General features: G+C 43.3%; 1 protein-coding gene across 1 annotated transcript in view; it reads left to right on the forward strand.

The window, feature by feature from the left end:
• The window catches only part of STK39 (serine/threonine kinase 39), a 315,633-nt gene that overhangs the window by 158,329 nt on the left and 133,394 nt on the right, over positions 1 to 23,910 (forward strand). The window lies entirely within an intron of this gene.

The raw sequence follows: 23,910 nt of genomic DNA on the forward strand, positions 1-23,910 counted from the left end.
TTTTTGGCCTCTGCATCTGGATATTGCCGAGTCATTGTGACATGAGGGAACTACGAAGCTTGTTATCAACCTGATATTCTCAATCCAGTGAATTTTTGTGTGTGTGTGTGTGAAGTATGCCAACATTTATTCACCATGCTGACAGATCAGTGTTTAGATGCTCCCTACCTGATTCTACAATGGAATGCCAGGAAAATTAAGCAATGGGCCTCTCCATTCTCCAGAACTGTCAGGGCAACTTAGATCAAGCTCTAGGGGTACCAAGAAGAGACAGGAGACAGGAAAGAAGACACTGGCCACATCAGACTTTCAACCTCATGGGAGCCTCCCTGTTTGGTTCAGATGTTCACGGTGAAGACACACGACATGCTGAGAAGTGAGCTAGGGAAAGGCAAAGGGGAATCCAGTCAGTTCTAGGCACCACTGTGGCCTTTTTCACCCCCGGGACCTCAAGAGTGAAAGGGCAGGGCGGGCAGAACCTAGACGGGAGAGGGAACTTGCTGATTGTAGCCACGTCACTTAAACTCTTCAGACTTCAGGATGTATGACTCCCAAGTCCAAAGCACTGGGGTCTTCCCTTCAAGGATGCGATGGGTAACCTGATTCAAACTCAAAATACCTTTCTCCAGCATGAGTGGCTGAGTGGGGTGGAGGTGGCGGGATGGTCCAGAAATCATCACTGTCCAGGCTGTGCAGGGACTGCACCAGGATGGTGGCTGACTGGCCAGAATCCATGGATATGACCACTGCCCAGGAGTCCACGTGGTTCAGCACCCTGCAGCTGTTTTAGGCTGGTCCGGAATCACCCGGGTGGCGCTCGGCCAGACCGCGGGTCCTGTGCTGCACCGCCAAGTTGTGCTGGTAGGCCTGCTGCTGCTCCGCCTCAGCCAGGGCGCTGAACAGGGCCTGCATGCTCTGCTGCAGAGTCTCGGTGGTGTGCGTGGCCCAGAAGAAGGGGGTCTGAGGGACAGTACTGGTCACCAGCAGCCCCACCTCCCTGCCGATCCTGGGGACGGTGGCCAGCCAGCCCAGGTCTCAGAAACATTCCCTCAGGAGCAGCACCAAGAAGGACCCTCTCATTTCCATGGGAACTGCAGAGAAGCTTGTCTTGGGTTTCTCTGTCTCACAGGGCTCACCAGAAGCTTTGGGAGTGAGCTGTGGACAAGCAGTGGTTCTGGCAAATCTTTGAGCAGAGGGCGTCTCCGAAATTGGCAGTGCCTGGGCCCGCTCAGTCACATCGGGGTCCTCTTGGGAGACCTGTTGTTGGGATTCACGTACAGTTTTTGTTTGTGGCAGTGCTCCCCATTCGGTCCCTGGATCGCAAGTGCACTTTGTGCGCAGAGCCCAGGTCTACGAACGTGAAGCATTTGCAGCCATTCTGCACTCTCTGGACATGCAGAGGGCTGAAGTCCTTTAGAAGGCATCGGATTCCCTCCTCAGAATATTATATGTGTATATATATATTCTTTTCATATTCTTTTCCATTATGGTTTATTATAGGACATTGACTTGTTCCCCATGCTCTACAGTAGGGTTTTGTTATTTGTATATATATTCTATATATATTGGGTTGGCCACAGAGTTCATTTGGGTTTTTCCGTAGTATCTTATGTAAAAATCTGCATGAACTTTGTGGCCAACCTGGTAACAGTTTGCACCTGCTAATTCCAGACTCCCCGTCCATGACTCCCCCACCTCCCATCCACCTTGGCAGCCACAAGGCTGTGCTCTGTGAGTCAGTTTCTGTTTTGTAAATAAGTTCATTTGTGTCGTAGTTTCGATCCCATGTATAAGTGATGTCATACGGTATTTGTCTTTCTCCTTCTGACTTCCTTCACCTGGTGTCATATCCATGCTGCTGCAAATGGTCTTCTGAGAACGTGCCCTCGATGGTATCCCAGTCAGGAGTACAAGGCCTATCAACCCATCAGGTTCAGCATCTGGGAGGCAGCAGGCCCACTGTCTTGTTGCCATAATAAACTGGCCAAGATAGCATGTGTTAAAGTCCAATAGGTGTAGTTTCAAAATCGCCTTGGGATAGATGGAGATTTCTAGTCTTCCTGTAAGAGGAAGTAAAAGATGCTAGATAACAATGATTGTGCAGACCTTGAATGAGAAAATTCAAGTGTACCTTGAGTGTACACTTAACAGTTGTCCTTTCTCATGCCCTCTTTCCTTTGCAACAAATATTTGTTTCCATTATTAAGATATGTGCACTTGATAAAAAAGATCAAACATTTGTTGATGCTTACAATATGCTAGCCACTATTCTAGGTTGGGGTACTTGAAGAGTAAAGATGAATAAATCTTGTGAGGACTTTGGGTTGTTTTACACAGTTGTTTCAATTACTCTACATGAATTTTGAGAAAGGGTTAGTGTTAGCTTGCTGTGAGACCTCCAATAAATATTATAATTCAGCTTTGATGAGACTCTTATTTTTGAGACTCTTATCCATTGTACCTATTTGCACAGCTCTTGTAGGTGTTGGAGACAGGTTTGTAAAATGAAAAGCATACAGGAAGAACTCAGTAAGTGCTGAATTTACCACCTTTATAGACTGTGATTCTATCGCATATTGCAAAGTAGAATCATTGGACACAAACTCTGGCATAAATTCAAGCATTTACTGACTGTATGCCTTCTTTCATTCTACTGCTCTTGGTTGGACATCTGAAGTGTGCCAGCTAGGGTCCCAGGCTCTGGAATTCAGGGAGCAGCAAGCTGGGCAATGTCTCTGTTCTGTGGAACCTACAGAAGGAGGACTCCTCTTTGAAGAGGATCTGAAAATGCATGTGATTTCGTGAAAACATGGAATGGACACGTGAATACTTATGTGTGTGTATATTTTTGGAAGGAGTATTTCTGTTTCAGACAGGTATGGAAGAATTGTTGTGTGATTAAAAAGCAGTCAGCAGTGATGTAGTGGGCTTCCCCTATAGCTCAGTCGGTAAAGCATTTGCCTGCAATGTGGGAAACTTGGGTTCAATTCCTGGGTCGGGAAGTTTCCCCTGGAGAAGGAAATGGCAAGCTGCTCTAGTATTCTTGCCTGGAGAATCCCATGAACAGAGGAGCCTGGCAGGCTACAGTTCATGGGATCACAAGAGTTGGACATGACTTAGCGCTGCTTTCTTTCTCTCTTTAATGATGTAGTAGAATGCTAACATTTTCAAAGACGTTATCTCTGGTTGCATTGTATCACCTGGATAGTTTCAGAGTGCTGGAGAAATGGTCTACTTGGTGGTACTTGTCAACTTTAACCCAGGCTGGTGTTAGGAAACCAAGCTTAGTAGGACAAGGACGCAGAGGCATGTGTTAAGATGTGGTCCTACAATAATAAGTTTATAGCTTGTTCTCTCTCCCTTGTGGTCATTTGGGGCACAATTATATCCTTTGCAAGATTTTTTGTATGCTCACTGATTCAACAGAGATATTTATAAGAGTATAATTCAGAATTTAAATATAGAAAAGTTCTCATAAGGGAGTTTATCTTTAATTCAGACATTGTATCATTAATACTTTAAATCTCATTATAACATTATAACCTGAGTGCCACATCTTTCTTCCTGTATGGAGATTTTAGAGAACAGTTCTGGCCTGATGCCATCTTCATCCACTCATTTATTAGCTGTGTTCATAATGATGAGCTCACATATCCAAAAATAGTCATATCAGACTGGATGTTTCTAAGAAAATCAGCAAGTCTATGGCAGGTTTTAAAACTCCTCGTATTTGGATAGAGTCCGCAGTGATTCATTTTCCGGGAGTTCTTGAGGCTGAGGCCATGCCCAGTTTTTTTTTTTTTTTTTCTGGAGTAGACTTCATGACCAAGCAGCCTTTTTTGAACACCTGCTAAATCTGGAGGCACTGGACTAAAAATGTTTTATACGTGTCGTCTCCTTTGTCCTCATTATAACCTGATGAGGTAGGTACTGTGACTCAGTTTTGCTGGTGAAGAGAGGGACCGTTAGGGTAAGTATTGATATCCAGTGAGTGGTTAGGTTGGAACTTAGCCTCAAATCTGTCCGATACAAAAGCCCTTTGGTTGGCAACTGCTATGTTGTACTGTCACCTAGTGGAAGAAGGCTAATTTCATCTTTGTTCTTTTCTTTGTTTCCCAAATTTTCTATAATAAATGTGAATCAATTTTATATTCTAATAATCTCAACCAATATCATTAAAATGTGTATTGTAATGAAATTAGATTAAAAAACATTTTTCTCTGTGATGTGAAAAATATAAAAGTACATGAATCTTAACGTTATAACCCTATATTTAACAGTTAGATAATATAATTAATGTTTAAAATAAAACATAGTAGATACACACACATTAAGGTTTCTGCTTCAGTTATTTTTCTTGGGAAAATAGCATTTATTGATTTAAGCGCTTTACCCCAGATAATAAAAGTGATTATTTAATTTCATTGTCATCATGATTGGGACAAGGACAAGAAAAGCATTTCCTTCCTCTTTGTAGTAGACATTTATATATATGGAGAGATTATGGGTAATTTTAAGGGAGTTTTGTGATTAAAGGAAGAGAGTGGCTAGAGGACTCAGGAAAGGTTTCTGATAATAGTGGGGATTTGAACATTTTTCCCCCCCTCTTCTTTCTCTTGCCCTACCAGTATAATTCCCTAGAGAAGGAAATGGCAACCCACTGCAGTATTCTGGCCTGGAGAATCCTGTGGACAGAGGAGCCTGGCAGGCTACAGTCCATGGGGTTGCAGAGTCGGACACAACTGAGCAACTAAACCACCACCAGTATAATTTGATCTTAGGAGCAGTTATCAGTACTATGGGAGACAAATTAATTTAGATAATTTAATCAGCTTATTTTAGGCTGTTTATTTAACTTTCCACTCCACCACCACTGGATAGAGGAGCCTGGTGGGCTACAGTTCATGGGGTCGCAAAGTGAAACACACCCACCCACCCACCCCCACACACCCACCCACACACACACCACCTGCCTCCCCACTCCCAAAACATCCATCCTTTTTGGCTAGTCACAATGAATCCTGGGAATTTTTGCCTCATTTGATCTTGAGTAGGAGCTGACAATCTGCATTTTTAATGAAGGATCTAGGTAAGTTGTATGGTCAGGCATATTTGAGAAGCCCTGGGAGAGAGGAAAGCTTGCATGAAGAGAAGCAGTAGAAAATGAGATTTTAAAGTTGGATTAGGTCCAGAATTTGAAGAGCGTTGAGTCTTAATCTATGGATTTTGGAGGTGGTGCTCTAAGGTGTGAGGAGCCAGTGAGGGGCACCCTGGAGGCAGGGAGGCAGCTGTGGAAGTTGGATTGGAAAAGTGGAGAGTCGCGGGCAGCCTGAAGGAGGAGCCATGGGCCAGCGGAAGCTGTTTAAGACCTTGAGGCGTGAGTCAGTGCGGGTTTCAGCTAGGACCGCGGCAGAGGTGTAGGAAGGAAAGGACATGAGTCAGCACTATTAAAACATCAGAGTTGAAGGATCCTGACGAATGATGGAGAGAGGAGCAAATCACACAAGGGAGACGATGGAAAGAGACTGAGGCCATATGGGCAGGAGGGTGGCCGTTGAGGAGGGGAGAGAGGTGCCAGGCTTGTTGCCATCTGTTGGAGTGTGAAGCTCCATTGGGACTTCAGTTTGAGGGAGACAGAAATGTGGGACTCGGTAGAGACCGTGACCGAAAGAGCTGTATTTAGCAGTCCTCTCCATGGAGGCTGCTGTGGGAACCACGTGGTCAGCTGAGACTGCCAGGGAGGGTGTTACAGGGACCGTGGTGAAGTCCTTGGGGAGCAGTAACGGGCCAGGTAGAGCACAGAGGGAAAGAAAGTGGCGTCACAGGAGCCAGCAAGGTGGAAGTGGTCAGCGGTTTTGATTTCTGCAGTGAGGGGAAGGAAGACGAGGTCTTCTCAAAGGACATTGGATTTAGCTCAGTTTTAGCAGGAAGGGGAGAAGCTGGACATTCAGATTTAATGAGTAAAGAGATGGTAAGGAAGTGGGTGATTTTTCAAAGCTTGATGGGAAAGGGCAGTAGGAGACTGTGATAGCTTGGGGGTTGAGAAGATTTCGAGGTCAGTGGAGGCTTGTATATATTCAGAGGCTCCATGCAGAGGAGGCACGGTGTGCGACCCAGAGGACTCTAGAGAGCGGGGATCCTAAAGACACTGACTTTCCATGTATCGAGTTCCAGGACTGTGCTAGGGTCCAGAGGTAAGACAGCCTTCATCTGTAAGTATCCCAAGAGAAGAATGAAAGTTGATAGTAAGGGGGGAAGGGACAGTTAGGGAGTTTGGGATCGACAGGTCCACCCTGCGGTGTTTAAACTGGATAATCAACCAGGACCTACTGTTTAGCACAGGGAACTCTGCTTGATGTTATGTGGCTTCCTGCACAGAAGGGGAGTTTGGGGGAGAATGGATACATGTATGTGTATGGCTGGGTCACACTGCTGTGCACCTAAAGCTGTTACAGTATTGTTAATCGGCTGTACTCCAATATAAAATAAAAAGTTAAAAATGTTGACAGTGCGATTTGAGCCTGAGCGACTCGGGTGGTGGCCGCACAGACGAGGGGAAGCCTTGGACAGAAAGCCACGTCTGGAGCATGAGGGTCAGCACTGGGAGGGGACGACGCACGGATGCTGGGGTGTGTCGAGGAGGGCGAGGTGGCCGAGGACTTCATCCAGGACCCAATGCTTTCCTTGTCTTGTGCAGGATATGTGTTCTTTTGCCAGTCAGCAAGGTAGCTTATCTCAGGTGGGGAGCCTTCCTGGGCAAATGGTTGAAAATGTATTGGAAGAGCAAAATTGTTTGTGTGATTGAAGTTGAGGAAAGTTGGAGGGGTGGATAAGAGCCAGAACAAAAAATGGCTTATGTGTCTTGATGAGGAGTTAGGTTTTTGCATTTTTTGCCTCCCTCCCCCCACTCCCTGCCAGCTTTGGGGAACTCTGATAAGAATTTAAGCAGAGAGGGAAATTCCTGGTGGTCCAGTGTTTTGGACTCAGTGTTTTTTACTGCCATGGCCTGGGTTTAGTCCCCAGTTGGGGGACTATTATTATAATAAGATCCCACAAGCCCCCTCAGTGCAGCAAAAAATAAATAAATAAATGAAAAGAATTTAAGAAGAGATGTGCAATGATCTAGTTTGCCTTTAGGAAAACCGTTCTGGCCGCATTGTGGGCAGTGGTTTAGGGGCAAGACTGGCCACAGCAGCCAGGTTGGAAGGCTGGTGTTGAGTCCAGGTGAGAATCAGTGGAGGATGAAGGTAGAACAGAGTAAGGAGATACTTGGAAGCAGGAGATACTTGGACGAACTGAGGATTTGCAAGGTTTCCATGAGGATGGAGGTTGAGAGGGTGGGAAGGGAGAGGAGGAGATTTCAGAAAAGCTGAGGTTGACTTTCTTTCTGATGTTGAGTTTGGCAGGTAGGAAACCTTTACTGGGAATGACACTGAATGTTTAGAAAGTGGTAAACCCTGCGGGATGTCTCATCTCACATGGAGAGAGAGTAGACCAGCGTCTGTATCTGCAGATCACGGGAGGGTGTGGCCTGGAGAGAGGAACGTGGACACGCTGAGCACAAGAGCGATGCTGAGACCAGCGTGCAGAACAAATCCCAGAGCGTGGGTCCTACACATGCAGAGCCTCTTGCTTCAAGCATTAACGATCCATTTTCTGAGTGCCTTCCACCTTTCTTGTCTTAGCTATCTTCCAGGTTAGCCACTGGACTCTTACTGGCTTTAGGCAGGAAAAGAAAAACAATGATGGCATCCACATATACTTCGTTTTCCTACCAATTAGCAGATGTGTTGAGAGGTTTGGATCCTTAGAAGAGCATCAGATCCCATAGTTAGGCTTGGAGTACTTGTCAAACTCATTTATATTTCACCATGTGGCCCCCATCTAGCCCTTACCAAGGAAGCTGAAGTTCCAATTAAAAAAAAAAAAGTTAACCCCATGAGAATATACAACTATTATATATCTTGGTTTCTTTTTAAATTCGGTAGTTGGACGGTGTTGTCTTTGGCAAATACAAGAATTAGAATATATAGTTTTTCTGAATCTATTACAGGGAAATCTGTGTAACTTATTTTACTGCTCTGGCAATCTCTTCTTAGTACTAAATGGACTAACAGAAATAGAATTTATGGCCCTTTTCAACTCTGAATTGAAACGCAGTTGAGACTTTGCCCCAGAAATAAAACTCCTGTCTGGAGCATTTTTACACTGGAACCTTCATCGTAGCTTTCAGTTATTACTGAGAATTAATTTTCCCAGGGATATAAAGCAAGTGAGTATTCTCCCTCTGGAGGTGGTGGGTGTTTCTTGTTAGCAATAAGAAAACAGGCTCTTTCCATCTAAGTCAGAGCCTACTTAAGTGGTTATGATGGCTGGCTTTTAAGCGAAACCCTAATGAGAACTATTACAGATTTAGTAGTATGGATCACATGTGGGTCTTGTTTAGATCTTGTTTTGAAAAAATAAGCTGAAAAGACATTTTTGAGACCGTGGGATAAGATACAACATAGACTGATAACTTAATTCTCCTGAGAAATCATTGGTGATTTTGTTGTTTGTGAAAACATCATGATCGTGTTTTAAAATGTCCTTTTCTATTAGAGATGTGTGCCGAAGTATTTACAGGTAAAATGATCTGAGGTCTGAGATTTGCTTTCAGAATACTGAAGCATAGAGTTAGAGTGTAAAGATGAAATCTCAGTGGCAGGGCAGTTCCAGTTTAAAAAAAAAAAAGACTTAAAAGTGAACGTAGTAAAATGTAGAAGCGAGGAACAGGAGGGAGTTGAAGGTCTGCTTCTTATTTGGTTTTGACACTTCTGTGGACACCTGTTACCCTTTCCACACATAGAGTGACAGGGTTTTTGCCTTTCTGACCCTCAAATCAAGGAATACGGCACCACTGTTAGACTGTGCCGTTGTAGTTGACACACCCCACCACCCAGGAGGGCCTCTCTGGTGGTTCAGACTGTAAAGAATCTGCCTGCAATGTAGATCTGGGTTCGATCCCTGGGTTGGGAAGATCCCCTGGAGAAGAAAATGGCAACCCACTCTGTATTTATTTCTGGGGCAAAGTCTCAACGTATTCTTGCCGGCAATGGAGGAGCCTAGTGGGCTACAGTCTGTGGGGTTGCAAAGAGTCAGACACACTGAGCAACTAATGGTGACTGACTGGTACTCGGGCAGTGGTCTGGGCAGTTCCTGTCTTGTCCTCTTCAGAGTGGGATTCCTTGTCCCCTATTACGTTTTTGAGACTTTTGACTGAGATAACAACTTGGGTGGAGTGGTCTGTAAAGACAGCTGGAGTGGGAGCAGGCAGAGATTTCAGTAGGAGGTATATTTTCACATGGAGACCTTATGATGTCATCATTGGCTCTTCTTTCCAATCAGTTCAATTTTGAGCTAGAATAAAATTCCTCAGTCTTTCAACCCAAAGTGCAAGTCAGTGCTGTGTATGTACTTTTTTTTTTTTTTTTGGTAACTGAACTCCCATCTGAAGTCTCTGCCCTTTGCAGACAGAAGGGTAGGGAATGGAGTCCATTACAAAGGGACCATAATTGCAGTGAACCACCACAGACTTGTTTGCCTCTTTGAATTATTCCCTGCACAGCAAGACATTAATATGTCGTCTCTGAGGCAGATGGGCCCATCCATTTTGATCATCCACTTTGCTCTTATTTGACGATTATAACCATGCTTTTCCTCTCAGGATCTTCATATGCTTAGAGGAAAGCCCAGAGTTTTCTTGACAGCAGCTGCTGCTTTGCTTAAACTGGTAGAATAAATTAAGCCCTTTAGCTTCCTCATGTGAAGTGAAGTGTTAGTTGTTCAGTCGTGTCTGATTCTTTGCAACTCTATGGACTGTAGCCCACCAGGCTCCTCTGTCCATGGGATTCTCCAGGCCAGAATGCTGGAGTGGGTTGCCATTTCCTTTCCAGGGGATCTTCCTAACCCAGAGATCAAACCTGGTTTTCCACATTACAGGCAGATCCTTTACCATCTGAGCCACCAGGGAAGCCCTAGCTTCCTCAGACTTGTCTGTTAATCATGTCACCACAATAACAGGGTCCATGATGGCAAAGGATAGTAGCTGTCTAAGGACATGATAAAATGCCTTTGAGTTGCAGGTTGAGATGGTCTGGCCCAGACCCTTACTGTGCCTGTGTGTTTTAGCCAAGGATGACTTACTCATTCATGCATCCAACTAACAAGTTTTAAGTGTCTGTTACCCATTAGTAGTCTGTATTGAGTGCTGGTTCCCAGAGCTGGATTTTGTGTTCATTGCAGCAAATTTCAAGTGTGCTCTGACTCTAGGGATTATGGATGTGAGAAGCTAAAAGGATTTCAGCATGTAATGGGATCTTAACTTGCCCCTCCCCTCATATCCCTTCAAGATCCCGGTGATGCTGTATCTGCAGCTTCTGACTTCCCTCTCCAGGGGCAATGGTGAGAGAAGTATAGGGAGAAGTTCCTCCTGATACAAAGTTTGCTTTGGCAAATTTTTTTCAGGCAGCAAGAAAATGTTATTTACACATTTAACAAGCATATATTAGTTACCCCTCACCAAAAACTCAATGGATAAGAGTTTGAGCAAACTCCAGGAGATTGTGAAGGTCAGGGAAGCATGGTGTGCTATGGTCCACGGGGTGGCAAAAAGTCAGACACAACTTAGCAACTACACAACAACAAAACACAAGATACTCTCAATGTGAGGACTCAGAATATATGGAACTGTGTCTTACCCCCAGGGCATGTGCTTTCAGAGCTCCAAATTGTCATGCATGTTGGAATATCTTCTTAGTATCTTTGGATTTTGTAGCAAAGATACCAGGTTAACCAGATTAACAAAAACAACAGAATCCATTAGTCTGTAATAGAAAAGAACACAGACTCATCCCTCTGGTGGAGAGAAGTGTAAAGGCAGAATACTAAAAAGTACCAACTCCTGTCGTTACACGCCCTGTGTGTTGTCACTACATGCCCTGTGTGGTTGAAAGTTTGATGGTGGTTTCATTGAGCAGACCAGTACTTTAATGGTGAGTCTTCATTCCAGAATTTGTTGCATAAAAATTAAAAAAATGTTGGAAATCCTAAATGGTACACATATTATGGCAAATGTGGGTGAACCATAAGTTGGCCTCATGGTCACATCAAGATTTTATAGAAGGTTTCACCATTTTCATTCTTAAACATTTAGTAGCTCATCTTACTATCACTTCTTTCCCTCCTGGAAAAGTCATATCTTTGAATATTGTTTTGAGATAGGCGGTGGTTACTTTTACTTTCTGTTTTTTTTTTTTTTAATAAAAAGAATTCTGTTTGCATTTTTAAACAAGAGGTATGTATATCTTTTAATTTTTAAATACCTGATTTTTGACTGACAGCATCGTACATAATAATGATAAAATTGCAAATGATGCCAAAAGAGGAAGAGGCAGAGGGAATGTTTCTTCACTGCTCATGCAATGAGCAAGACATTCTTGGCCTGTCTCTGCCCAGCAGTGTATCTGATTGGTGAGTTTGAAGGGAGGAAGTGGGCACGTGTGGCCCAGCCCCTTGCCCTCCCTTTCTGAGGGAGCTGGGCTGCTCATAGAGAGAGGTGCTACTGGTCAGTCACTGTGGCCCTGCCTGGGTGAGGTAGGAATGTGCTGGTTGTGCTTGCTGGGGACAGGATAGGTAAGTCTTGTCTAAATCCAGGGGTCATTCATCAAGGAAGGCTGCTGGCTCAACATTCAAGCCACATTGTCAAGTATCACCTTTGTAAAAAGGGTGATTTTTGACCGCCCCCTGTCCAGACTTACTGGTCATACTTCTAAATTAGTTCAGAACTGGGAGAGGAGGGCAGGGAATGGGTGATATATATTGGGGTTCCTTAATGTACATGACCCAGTGAAAAGAAGTCCCTCTCTCAATTCAGAGCCATCACCAAGTCTGATAAGTTCTTCCGGAAATGCTCTGTGCATATGCAGATGAATCGAGAAACGTATATGTGTGCACCTCCTCCTCCTTACGTTCAGCAGTGATGAATGCTCTGTTCTCTACTAGCATCTTCTTGTGTTTTGATGATCTGTTTGATACTTGCTGTTCAGTGCATAGTATTTTACAATATGGATGTTGTATTTAGTTTACAACCAGAAAGAATAAACATGCCTCTGTTTGAGCCTCACGCCCTGATAAACAGTGAGAAACTGTAAAGTTCTGCTGGTAACCAATAGAGGTAGCAACTCTTTCCCATTCCTTTTTTTTCCCCCACATAAAAGAGGTATATCATGTGTCTCACCATAATCAGACTTCATGCTCGGTAATGGAGAGCATGCTGGAAATCTGTGTAGGGATCTACTTTTTCAGAGTACCTATTACTGGTGTTTAATTAGGAACTTTAAGCTGAGTATTAGCTGGAATGCATCTTCAGGGCAGTTAGTCATAATTGTTGTGAAGGAACTCTTTGGCACTGACATCTAAAAGTTACTCGGAAATGTTTGTATGGATGTGTATATTTTTAAAGCAGACACTTTGGTGAAATTATAATATGACAAATATTTTCTATATTGCATTCTATATAACAGTTGCTGAGTCTGGATGAGTTTCCATTCTACCAGACTCAAATGCACTTGAGTATCTTTCACGGATTGTTAATCCCTGAGCAAATTTAGGTCTTGGCAGAACATTTTTCAAGGTGCTGGCATTGCTTGTACCACTCAGAGTTCACATGAATGATGTTTAATGGGTAACTCACCCCTAATCTTTATGTTGGCTGTCTTTACAAGGTTGGAATCCAGTCTGCAGTCTGCAGTAAGTTACGATCATCCAGCCCATCTTAGTTATTTTTCTTCTTATTGTCTTTTCTATTCACCTCTCTTTCTGTTTCATTTGGAGACATTAACGTGTTCCATTACCAAAACCCAGTGGATGCTCTTGTTGGCACTGCTCTTCTGCTAGCTAGCTTGCCTTTTATTTTTTAATACCACTGTGAGGCTGCTGGATTTAGTGTATCAGTTAGGCTTCAACCAGAGAAACAGAACCAGGAAGGTATAAAGAAACTTATTGCAAGAAATTGTCTGACATAATTAAGGAGTAGAGCCTAGGGAATGATGCTGAAGCTGAAACTCCAGTCCTTTGGCCACCTCATGTGAAGAGTTGACTCACTGGAAAAGTCTCTGATGCTGGGAGGGATTGGGGGCAGGAAGAGAAGGGGACGACAGAGGATGAGATGGCTGGATGGCATCACCGACTCGATGAACGTGAGTCTGAGTGAACTCTGGGAGTTGGTGATGGACAGGGAGGCCTGGCGTGCTGCGATTCATGGGGTCGCAAAGAGTCGGACACAACTGAGCGACTGAACTGAACTGAGAGCCTATAGGGTTGAAGGGTATGAAGGGCAGGCCACAACTCTTGGGCGTGGCCAAAGCTGTTGTCCACAGGCTTTGCAGTTTCTTCTTCAGAGAAGCCCTAGCTCAACTGTTCAGGCCTGTCAACTGATAGAATCCGGCCCACCCAGATTATCAAGGTATAATTTCCCTGCGGTTAAAGACAGTTATGTCTACTATGTCATCATGGCAATGCCTACATTAGTGTTTGATTGAATAATTGCAGATGGTGGCATAGCCAAGTTGACACCGAAATCCGACCATCACAGTGTGTCTCTGATGCTTGTTACGGTTCTCGTGGTTTTCACGGTCCATTCTGCTGCCTGCCTGGAGCAGTATGCCGTTAGCTGTGTGCTCTTCTTTCTCATTCCCATGCCTCCTTCTGCAATTAAGTTAACTTGGTAACTCACTGCTGTATCCAGAGCATCTTCAGCTCTGCTCCACTGCTAAACATGTATTCTCCCTTTTTACCCTTTGGTTTTATATGATGTGTGTTTTCTCATCTATGTTATTTGTCTCACCGGGACAGAACGTTGCCATTGTTTTCTTCATTAGCTAAAATCACAGATCAGCTCGGCCCCCATTCCAGCAGGAGCGTTCCTTCTCAAAGACAATAGTTGCAAAATTGGATGCTGCTTTCTTGGCTTCTAGCTGTTCTCATTGTTCTTTGTCACCCTGTCTTGGGGAAATGCCATATTGGAGGTTAGATAGGACTAAAACCAAACAAGAAATCTGATTACTTATTGTTTTGTGCTGCTTCTTCAGAATAGCTCCCTTTCTGCTTCCAGAACATTCTCTTTCACAGCATTGCCCTTTCAAATTGGATTTCCGAAGTTACGAAGTTCCATTATCCAAAAAGCAGCATTTATCAGATTTGATACTTTCACATTAGAAAATCTTAAAGCATTATAAGGAGGTTGCTATACGTGTGTCCTTCACTGATCTAGCTCAGTGTTTTGAATTGTTATTATTGAATTATAAGAGTCTCTGTTTCTCTAGAATTTCTTCCAGTTGCCTATAGAACATTTTAATATTCTCATTCCTTTATTCTCCTTTTACATTCTGGAAAAAGAGAATGCCAAATTTTAGCAAAACTAGGTAAACATTGAATTCCGAGAGGTCAAAAAAAAGTTAATTCAGATCACTGGCAAAAGGGCCAAGATTTAGCTGGAGCCACTTATCTATAATTGATAGAAATGGACTTTTTTCTTCTTGGTATTTTAATAAATAATAACATGGTCAGACAGAAAAAAAAAAGTGGAAGTATGAATTAAAATCTGACTGTTTAGTTACCCAGAAAATCCACAGTCAGAAAACACCGACCAAGAAGCAAAGCATGGTAGAGCATGGTATTTGTCGTGGGAAGGGGTATCAAATGGCTTCCCTGGTGGCCCAGTGGGGAAGAACCCACCTGCCAATGCAGGAGACACGATTTCAATCCCTGGGTTGGGAAGATCCCCTGGAGGAGGACATAGCACCGCATTCCAGTATTCTCGCTGGGAAAATTCCATGGACAGAGGAGCCTGGTGGGCTGCAGTCCACAGGGGCTCAGAGTCAGACATGACTGAGCATGCACATGCATGTGCACGCACGCACACACACACACACACACACACACACACACACACAGGATATCAAATATGACCTACGAATTTTTAAAGAATTCCTGACTATAAAAAATGGAAATGAAATTCCATAAATAACCTCATCAACGTCCTTATTCTGGTTATCTATAGCAGCTTCAGACAGTAAGTCATTTTAACACGCTTCTGTGGGTCAGGGTTCGGAGAAGTCTGAGCAGGCTGGTTTCTGGTACCACGCAGCTGCAGTCAGGTGGTCAGGCCCTCTCCTCGTGGGCTCTTTCTGGCCTGCCTGCAGCATGGAGGCCTCAGGGCTGCCTGCATGATACTGCCTATACAGTGACTGCGACATCCTCTGCTGAGCCAGGTGGAAACCACATCACCTTCTCTGACACTTGACTGTTGGTTATGGGCAAGGCAAAGACCCACCCAGGTGTAAGAAGAGGGCACTGGACTCCATCTCTTGATAGTGGGGCTGGAAAAATTCTGGAAGAACACTTGGATCAGGAGGTGTTATTATGGGCATCTTTGGGGGAGAAAAATAAACCTGCCCTGCCCTGGTCTACCCTCTGGCCACAATAATCCACATACCTCCCACATGCAAAATATACTCTTGCGTTTCCAAGACTCTCCAGAAGTCTCGTCCTGTTACAGCTTCAGGCTCAGGCCCAAAGTCAAGGGTCTTGCCTCAGTCATCTTCCTGACACACAGCCAGAACAAAGCAGGAGGGCAGGCTTCTTGAAGGCCTGCACCAAAGTGCGAAAACCAGAGGCCCCACGCCCACGACGGATGGGAGATTTGGCCAGTTGGCTGTTGCCTATGCCTCTACCGGTGTTCTATCTGTCTCTCGGTTCCATGCTCTGGGCTCTTGCTTCTACTTTTTAAGTGACCCTTCCTTTTTCTTAAGCAGTCAATGCTTGCAGCTGAGTAGCCTTCTCAGACTGTTTCCTGCCCCTAAAAGTTCTGGGGTCTGAATGCTCTTTTCATTTTGTACTCTCTGTTATAGTCTCACCTGGCAGTAATTTCACAGTACAAGTCTCTGTAAAACTGTGGATTTTCTGTGAATGTTGATAGGTTCACGTATTAGACAGAAGCCATGACCTCGAGGTGCTTTGTCTACTTTGGACTCCTTGTGACACTGACAGGCCACAGCCTTAAGGTTCTCAGAAGTCTTGCTGTGGAACGCAGAGATTCTGTAAGGCCTGCTCTTGAGGTCTTTAGAAAGCCTGATGTATGTGTGTATGCATGTGTGTTCCCTTGTGTCCAGCCCTGTGACCCCGTGACCCCGTGGACTGTAGCCTGCCAGGCTTCGCTGTCCATGAAATTTTCCAGGCAAGAATACTGGAATGGGTTGCCCTTTCCTTCTCCAGGAATCGAACCCATATCTCCTGCATTGGCAGGTGGATTCTTTACTGCTGCACCACCTGGGAAGCTTAGAAAGCCTTAGGTCTGTTTAAAAGCTTCCAGGAAGCACCACCTTAGATCTTTCTAAAGTCTAAACAGAGTGTCACTGGTCACAGCCTGAATTTGATCTTTGCTCTGAAGCCGGGGCTGGGTTTGAGACTTGCTGGATGTCTGGCGAGGCTGTGGAGGAGGAACCGGTTTGTATTTAACAGTGAGTCCTTTCGCTCGTCTCTCAGTTCATGATTTATCACAGGCAGCAAGCAGAACCCAGGTGTCCCTTTAAGCCCTCTGCCTGGAAATGTGTTCCGCTAGATCATTAGATCCATTTCTGCTCCCGCTTCACCATAGGTATCAGCGTTGCCAAACTGTCACTGCACAGCAGGGTCCTGTCATCCTCTAGCGTCCAGTAATACGCTTCTCACTTTCCTGTAAGCCCTCACACGGCCTTCTTAAAACAGCAGTCCTTTCTTCATCTTCTGTTTTCTCGCGTGTCAGGAATTCCAGAAGGGCTTGTTCTGACTGGGGTCAGAGGGGAAGCACTTTGCTAGTACCCCAGGCACCAGGGAAGCCGGTCTGACTGTCCCTGGGCTCCTGGGATTGTTGTTACTTTAAGTTGCCTAGTTTGGGTGTGACTAGTGATATGCCAGTAATACCAGGAACCATTACCACTGCTGCTTTTCTTTCCGGCCATGTTCACCCTCAAGTCCCCGTATATCTGCTCTGCTTTCAGAAATCCAGATTCGATCACCCCCCTTACCCCCGTAGCCACTGGAAAGCCTCTGTGCTTCTCCATTGTCTGAATTCCAAGCCCCCTGACTTGCTGGACTACAGAGGGTGCCTGTCACAGGCCAGATTTGTCCCACAGATGCATCATTTTTAGGCTGTGTAGAAGAATTTTGCTTTTACTTGACATAAACGTGTTAACATGGGAATAAAAAAAAAGAGCATTCACATAAAAACCGAAGCTATCCACTTCTCTGGAAAAATTGGAAATTCTGGCAACACTGGCTACCTTCCTGTGGCAGCAGTCTCCTTATGCTGGGCACTCCCTCTGGGGGGCTGGGCAGGTCCTGTCCAGACCACCCAGCTCCCTACTGGCTCTGCTTTCCATGCCCTACCTTCCCACTTGGTGGAATAAGGTCTTTACTTCCCCTGCCTGGTGCGCTCGACGGATCGTCATCCTCTCTCCTGACATCTCACAGCATTCATATCTTGGTTATATAGCATTCACATTTTATTGAAATTATTAGCTTATATGTCTGTCCATCTCTCTGGAGTGTGGACTACTCCAAGGTGTAGGCTTTGATTTTATTCATCTTTTGTCTAGAACTTGTCACCAGGTAGGTATTAAATAAGACTTTGTTGACTGAATGAGAAAATAAGTGATTCTTTTGAAAGGCTTGTTCTCTGCCCTGCAGGAGTATACGGTTCAGTATGTCACCTGTTATATGTCACACAGAGTAGAATGATATAAAGGTGCAGGCAAAATACCAGTTGGGAGAACTGGCCAACACTTCTTAAGCTAGAAGGAAAGAAGTAAGTAGAAATTTTGAAAGGACAGATCAGGCTGAGATATATATGTGATATGAAAAGTAGAGTTGTAAAGTTATTTAATTTGTATGAAACTGGGTTGTGGGTGTCTGATTGAATATGATGGGAAGTAAGTCTTGGAAAACTAATTTGGGGCAAGGTTATGGAGAGACTGAACTCATTCTGAAGGCTATAGTGAGCTCTTGTTTTTTTCTTTTGGAGGAAGTTCTAGTCTATGACTCATGGCAATATGAAGGATAAAATAGAGTTTAGAGGCCAGAAGATGAATTAGCAGTTTGTTTTAATAGGAGAGACAAGAGGTCAGTGTTGAAGGGGACCTGTGATCGAGCACAGTGGCAGCTGAGGAGGTAAAATTTGCAGAATATAGTGTTTGATAGATTTGGGTTGTGAGAAAGATGAAGTGTAGTCACGATAATAGCACCTGTCATGTCTTGAGTGTTTATGTGCCAGGCGTCATGTTAGGAACCTTAAATGACTGTGCCCTTTGGTCAAAATGACAGGGGTAGGGAAGTTTGGGAGGGAGGTTTTTTTTTTAAGTCAAAATGGAATTTTATTTTAAAAATGCCTTGTTATCCAGTGAATGCCCCATGCAGAAACTTTATATGTATATACAAACACAGGCATACACATGCATAGTAGAAATAATGCTTGTGTGTATTAGAAGGTACAGGCAGAAATGTCAACTAGGCCAGTAGTTCTGGATTTTTCACATTTTACTTTTCCCAAATATCCTATTGGATAATCAAGGTTCCAAATTGTTATAAATAAAATGAATATTATTTTTTCCATGACATTTAAATTTAACATTGATCTGTTGTCATACTAATAATTAAGAAAGTTCGAGGACCTCACTTCATGCTTTAACTAGAAGGATCTTTATTCCTATTTTGCAGGAAAATCAATCACAGGTAAAATTTATGATCGTGTTTGTAAAGTTTATCATGTATTCCTAAATATAAAGGAATCTTGAAAGTATTGTGATACTTTATTTTCTGAATCTAAAATTAGAAAAATAAGAGTTTTCTGGTCAGTTTGAACTTAAGAGCATTTGTGGAAATAGATGAAATACAATATCTACTTATAATCTGTTAGTATAATTATATGTAACTTAAACAATTTATATAAAATATTTCATTTATCAATACACAGTTTTCCTTTCTTACTTTGTATCAAGAGTATTATCTAGGCTTTGACTTTCAGTGTTGGCAATAACCATCAAGAAACCAGTTTTTCGCATCATGTAAAACAGTTTTTCAGAGGATACCCTTTTCACTTCTGTCTGCATTTAAAAATATATATATCGCTCTGTGTTTCCTCATGATGCTTTCATAAGAAATGTTATCCCAAGCCATAGGTGTCAGTTTGAGAAATATTAAGATAGTTTACTGTATATTACTAATGTTTGGTACGTAAAAATCAATTAGTGTGTTGCTTTTAAAGGTGAAATGTGAGAGGCTTATATAATAAAATTGAGATATTTGCCATTGTAAATGAAAGTGGTTGTTTTCAGGAATTATTACTAAATTCATGTGAACTACTAAATTCACGTGAAATGTCATCAAATTTTACAGTGTTTCCATGAGCTGAGTCTTTTGATCAGTGCTATGCTTGTAAACCTTGAGAACTATTTTGGCCTTAAGTGGGGAGTTCAATGCCTAATTTGTACTATTTTCCGGTTTCCTTTGTGTAAGTACTCCTATGATATGCCAAGTCGCTTGAGTTGTGCCCAGCTGTTTGCGACCCTGTGGACTGAAGCCCACCAGGCTCCTCTCTCCATGGGATTCTCCAGGCAAAAATAGCGGCGTGGGTTGCCATTTCCTTCTCCAGGGTGTATTCTTGACACAGGGATTGAACCCGAGTCCCCTGCACTGGCAGGCAGATTCTTTACACCTGGGAGTCGACTTAAATTGGTTAATATGTTTCAAGTGCACAGTCCCTTTTGTTATATGTGTAACAGCTGGTATCATGGGCTGGAGAGACCAACAGTGGGCAAGGGGCTTCTCCAACCTGAGTGACCTTGTTAGTCACCCGAGAGTTTGCGAAAAGGAAATTCTGATTTAGTGGGTCTGGGGTGGGGCCCAAGATTCAGCCTTTCTAGATGATGGTGTTACTGTTCGTCTGGGGACGAGGGGCAAGGTTGCAGCTGGACTGCTGTGTCAGCTAGGAGTGCCACTGATCACCTGTGATGGCTCCAGGCAGAGTGCCTCCGCTCCTTCAGCCCTTGGCTCGGGCTGAACCCACAGCTTTCTTCCAGGTGTGTGCTGGCCGGGAGCGGGCACGGGGACATGGGGGGCTGGTACGTGCAGCATCAAGAGCGTCAGCTGTGGCCTCCAGGCTTTCTATGATAGGGGAGAAGCCAGGAGGGACTGATGGGAGAGGCGGAGAGCACAGGGAGGCCAGGCAGTAGGCGTGGGATGGAGGTGCCGGAGAGCTGGTGGGCACAGGGGAAATGTCGGAGTATAAGCTGTGGGGACAGTAAACTATTTACTACTGAAAACTTGGTGAGTTTAATTTTTGATGATTTGGAAGGCTTTTTTGTTTGCTTGGCCTTGCCTCAGGGACATTATAAGTAAGTTGATTAGAAGCATGTTTTCTATGTCTGGTTAGTAGAATGCCTAGTCAGAGAAAAGTTACTGAGTGTTGCTTTCTGCCATGCCCAGAGTGTTCTCAGTGTGTGGATGTGAGATGAGTTCTTGGGTTCAGGCTGCAGTGGGGCAGGCAGTTTGTCCAGCCAGTAAAGGGGAAGTGGAATACACAATTTCCAGGGGCAGGAAAATCATTCCAAGGAGATCCCCAAATCCCACTCCTGGAAGGGTCGCTGTGGCACCGTAAGCCGCTGGCCAGTGTCTTGGAAGAAAGAGCATGCAAAACTAAGACAAACTTGAATAAACTGTGTTTCTTTGGGTCACGTTCATCCTTTATTCAGGAGTTTGTTAGAGAAACATACCTCCATTTCTAACATTTAACACCTTGTGCAGAAAGTGCTTCTGCTGGCTTTCCTGTATGCTCCTGTACACATGCTTTCTCCTGTTTTTATGTGTGGGACCAGGTGGCGACCTGAGATACTGTGGGTCCTGGTATTTATAGAAAGCTCCTGTTCTGAGCGGCAAGCCTGGCAAGATGAGTCAGGCGGCTCCAGGGACTGTTTCCCTTGTTGCTGCCATTCCGTCTCCCTAGCCAATCTGTCCTAGCTCTGCTTCTGACACCCGACCCCATGGCCACAAGAACTGGCCTGGGAACCACACTCTTATTCCCTCCGCCTGGTGGAGCCTGACTTCTTTTTTTGTGTGTGGGAATTATAACTTCATTTCTTTAATGGATTTTCATAAAAATACTGTTTCGAGAAAGAGAAAATAATATCACTTTCCTTCCCAGAGGTGTGGTATAAATAGAACTGCTCGATTGTATTTTATTCCCAGTTTGGGGAATGAATGTTATTGCATGTAAAGGCTTGTCTAACCTCGCCGTTGCCAGCTCTGACCTGAGGAATTTGTGAGCTTATGAATACCTCTAGCTATGACTTAAATTGAGCTCATATCTCTGAAAATCATTGGGTTATTTTTTAAACCTCTGACAGAGGAAAAAATTCATTCAGTCACCTCTTGGCTTTACTAAGTGAGTGGGCCGTTTAATAGAATAAGAACGATGTAACTGGCATGCAAGCATTGTTCTAGAGGTGAGTAACCTCCATTTTCATCATTGTAAGGAATGGGGCAAGATAGAAGCTTTTACACATTTTATTTTTTGAAGCATCTGTTTTGTAGATTATTCTTCAGTTCTGTAATAAATTAAAAAAGAAACAAAAACTATTTGTTTAAACCATGTGAAACTTAGTTGCCTTAGCTCTAAGACCACTAAGACCTCCAAGTTCCCTGTCATCCTTACAAACTCCCTATAAGGATGTAACTTTGTAAAATTGCTTTCTGGTCTCTTCCTTAGAGGTCAGTGTCATATAACTACACCATGAAACCTGGGTTTCAAATTATGCTGCGAGTTTTTTCCTTTCCAGTAAACCAAGATAACATCCTTAAGGAATACATTTGCGTTCTTATTCTTGCTACACTTACACGAACATTTTATGCTACGTAGATTTTTTAAATTGTTCTCTGTCCTAATTTCTACATTCCATTTGTTTAATCACTGTTTATTGCTTAAAGGCCAACGCCACCGTTTCTTTCAATATCCGAGGCTATAAGCCTAGACATTTTGCTTTATCTTTCTCTCTTCCAGCAAATAAAACCAAGAGGAGGGAGACGGTTCTAAAATGAAAGAGAAGCTGGCCATTTTATTGTCTGTAGTCGGATGCCTCTTGCAGAAACAAAACGGACAGATTTTCTAAATGTAGAATGAGAGGGAAAAGAACATCCACTGAATTTTAGGGTGGGAAGCTGCACTGTCTCGCTTTCAGAGAGATTTCCGTGGTATGCTCTTTTAAACGAGCACATGAATGTTAGTAATTGTCATCCGTGCTTGGGTTTTACAGTCTGAATGAAGGTAGAGTATTTTTCTGTTTATGATCCACAGTTTTACTTGTCTTCTCACTTCTTAGTTAACGGTATGTTTTGTAGTAGATGTGGCTGTAAATGCTTTCTTTTAATGTAGTCATTAACAGCTTTCCCTCTGTTGCTCTCATCATGATTAGTGTTGCTAAGAAAACAATTAATTTTACTGTATACGTCAACAGAAAATTTTCTTGTTATCCCTTTCTTTGATATAGCTTTAAAATGAGCAATCTGTTTGAAAAATCCTGAAGTGCATTTCAGCATCTTTTCTGCAGTACGTTGCCAACATCTATGAGCATCATTAAAATCACTATCATTAAATAGGTCTTTCCAGTGACTCAGAACGCAAGTGGAAAAATATATATGCCAAGCACAGAAGGAGTTTTACTAAGTGCTAAGTGTTTTGAAGGTGAATTAGTTAGAAAAAATTTTTTTCAAGTGGATAAAACTTTTAAAAAATAAAATTGAGCATAACCGTTTGTGATGATGAGTAAGAACCTTTTGGTAGTTTTTCGTTTCCATGTTTTAGCTCAAGACAAAGTAATCAGGCTTGTTTGTACAGGATCTACCTGGTAATGCCTTCAAATCGAACCCAACCCCAAGTCTGTGTTGTTTATGACTTCACGTTGATCCAATGCGTGTAAATGCTTGCTTTACATCTGAAGTCTGTGCTATTTCCCGTGGGACTCATGAACTTCCCACCATATAAGTGAATAGTTTGTAGTATGGAAAACAGTCTTTCCTCACGTCATACTCTTTCAAAGTCTTCCAAGGACATTTTTAGACGGCTGCTTTTTCACAGTTACTATTCAATGGCATAGAAAGACTTGAATTTGAATGGGCCTTTTCATTTTGTCCTTATACCTGTGTGATCATGGGTCACTTCTGGGCCTTTGTTCTCCCATCTGTGAAATGAGGGGGTTTGACTAGACAGTCTCCAAAGTTTTTTTTTTTTTTTTTCACTTGTGGCTTCTCTGAACTGATGGACCACAGGTGGTTATGTTCACTTGCTACATTGCTTAGTTTAAACACATCTGAGTCTGTTTTTTTTAAAGCAAATTACTTTGGTCAGAGGCTCATTATTCTCAGTCATCCTCTTATTTGAAAAGTTTTGCTTTTTCAAACACAGAGACACTAGGAAAGCATACCCGCATGGACCACATCTTTATTTTTTGAGCTAATTGCTATCTAGTTTTTATAGATATAATAGATTGTTATCTATTAAAATCATCTGACTTAGTTGCTGATTATCTTGCTGTGTTCCTAGCAATCTCACAGGCCTCAAAAGGGCTATAAGGTGTGTGAAGAATAATACTGTTTTGTTTTGCTCAAGTGGGTTGAGCAGAATCCTGGGAAAACAGGCATGATGTCAGATGCTGAAAAAGAGCAAGGTGGCAATAGAGGGGTACTTGCTTTTGTGATGTAGGCTGTGGATGGCAGGTGCCTTAGGCTAGCAGCTGCCCAGGTCCCTCACCTTCTCTTAATCAACAGTCTGTCGCTTACACGCAT

The sequence above is a fragment of the Budorcas taxicolor genome, chromosome 2 (assembly GCF_023091745.1).
Source record: "Budorcas taxicolor isolate Tak-1 chromosome 2, Takin1.1, whole genome shotgun sequence".
NCBI classification, from domain to species: Eukaryota; Metazoa; Chordata; class Mammalia; order Artiodactyla; family Bovidae; genus Budorcas; species Budorcas taxicolor.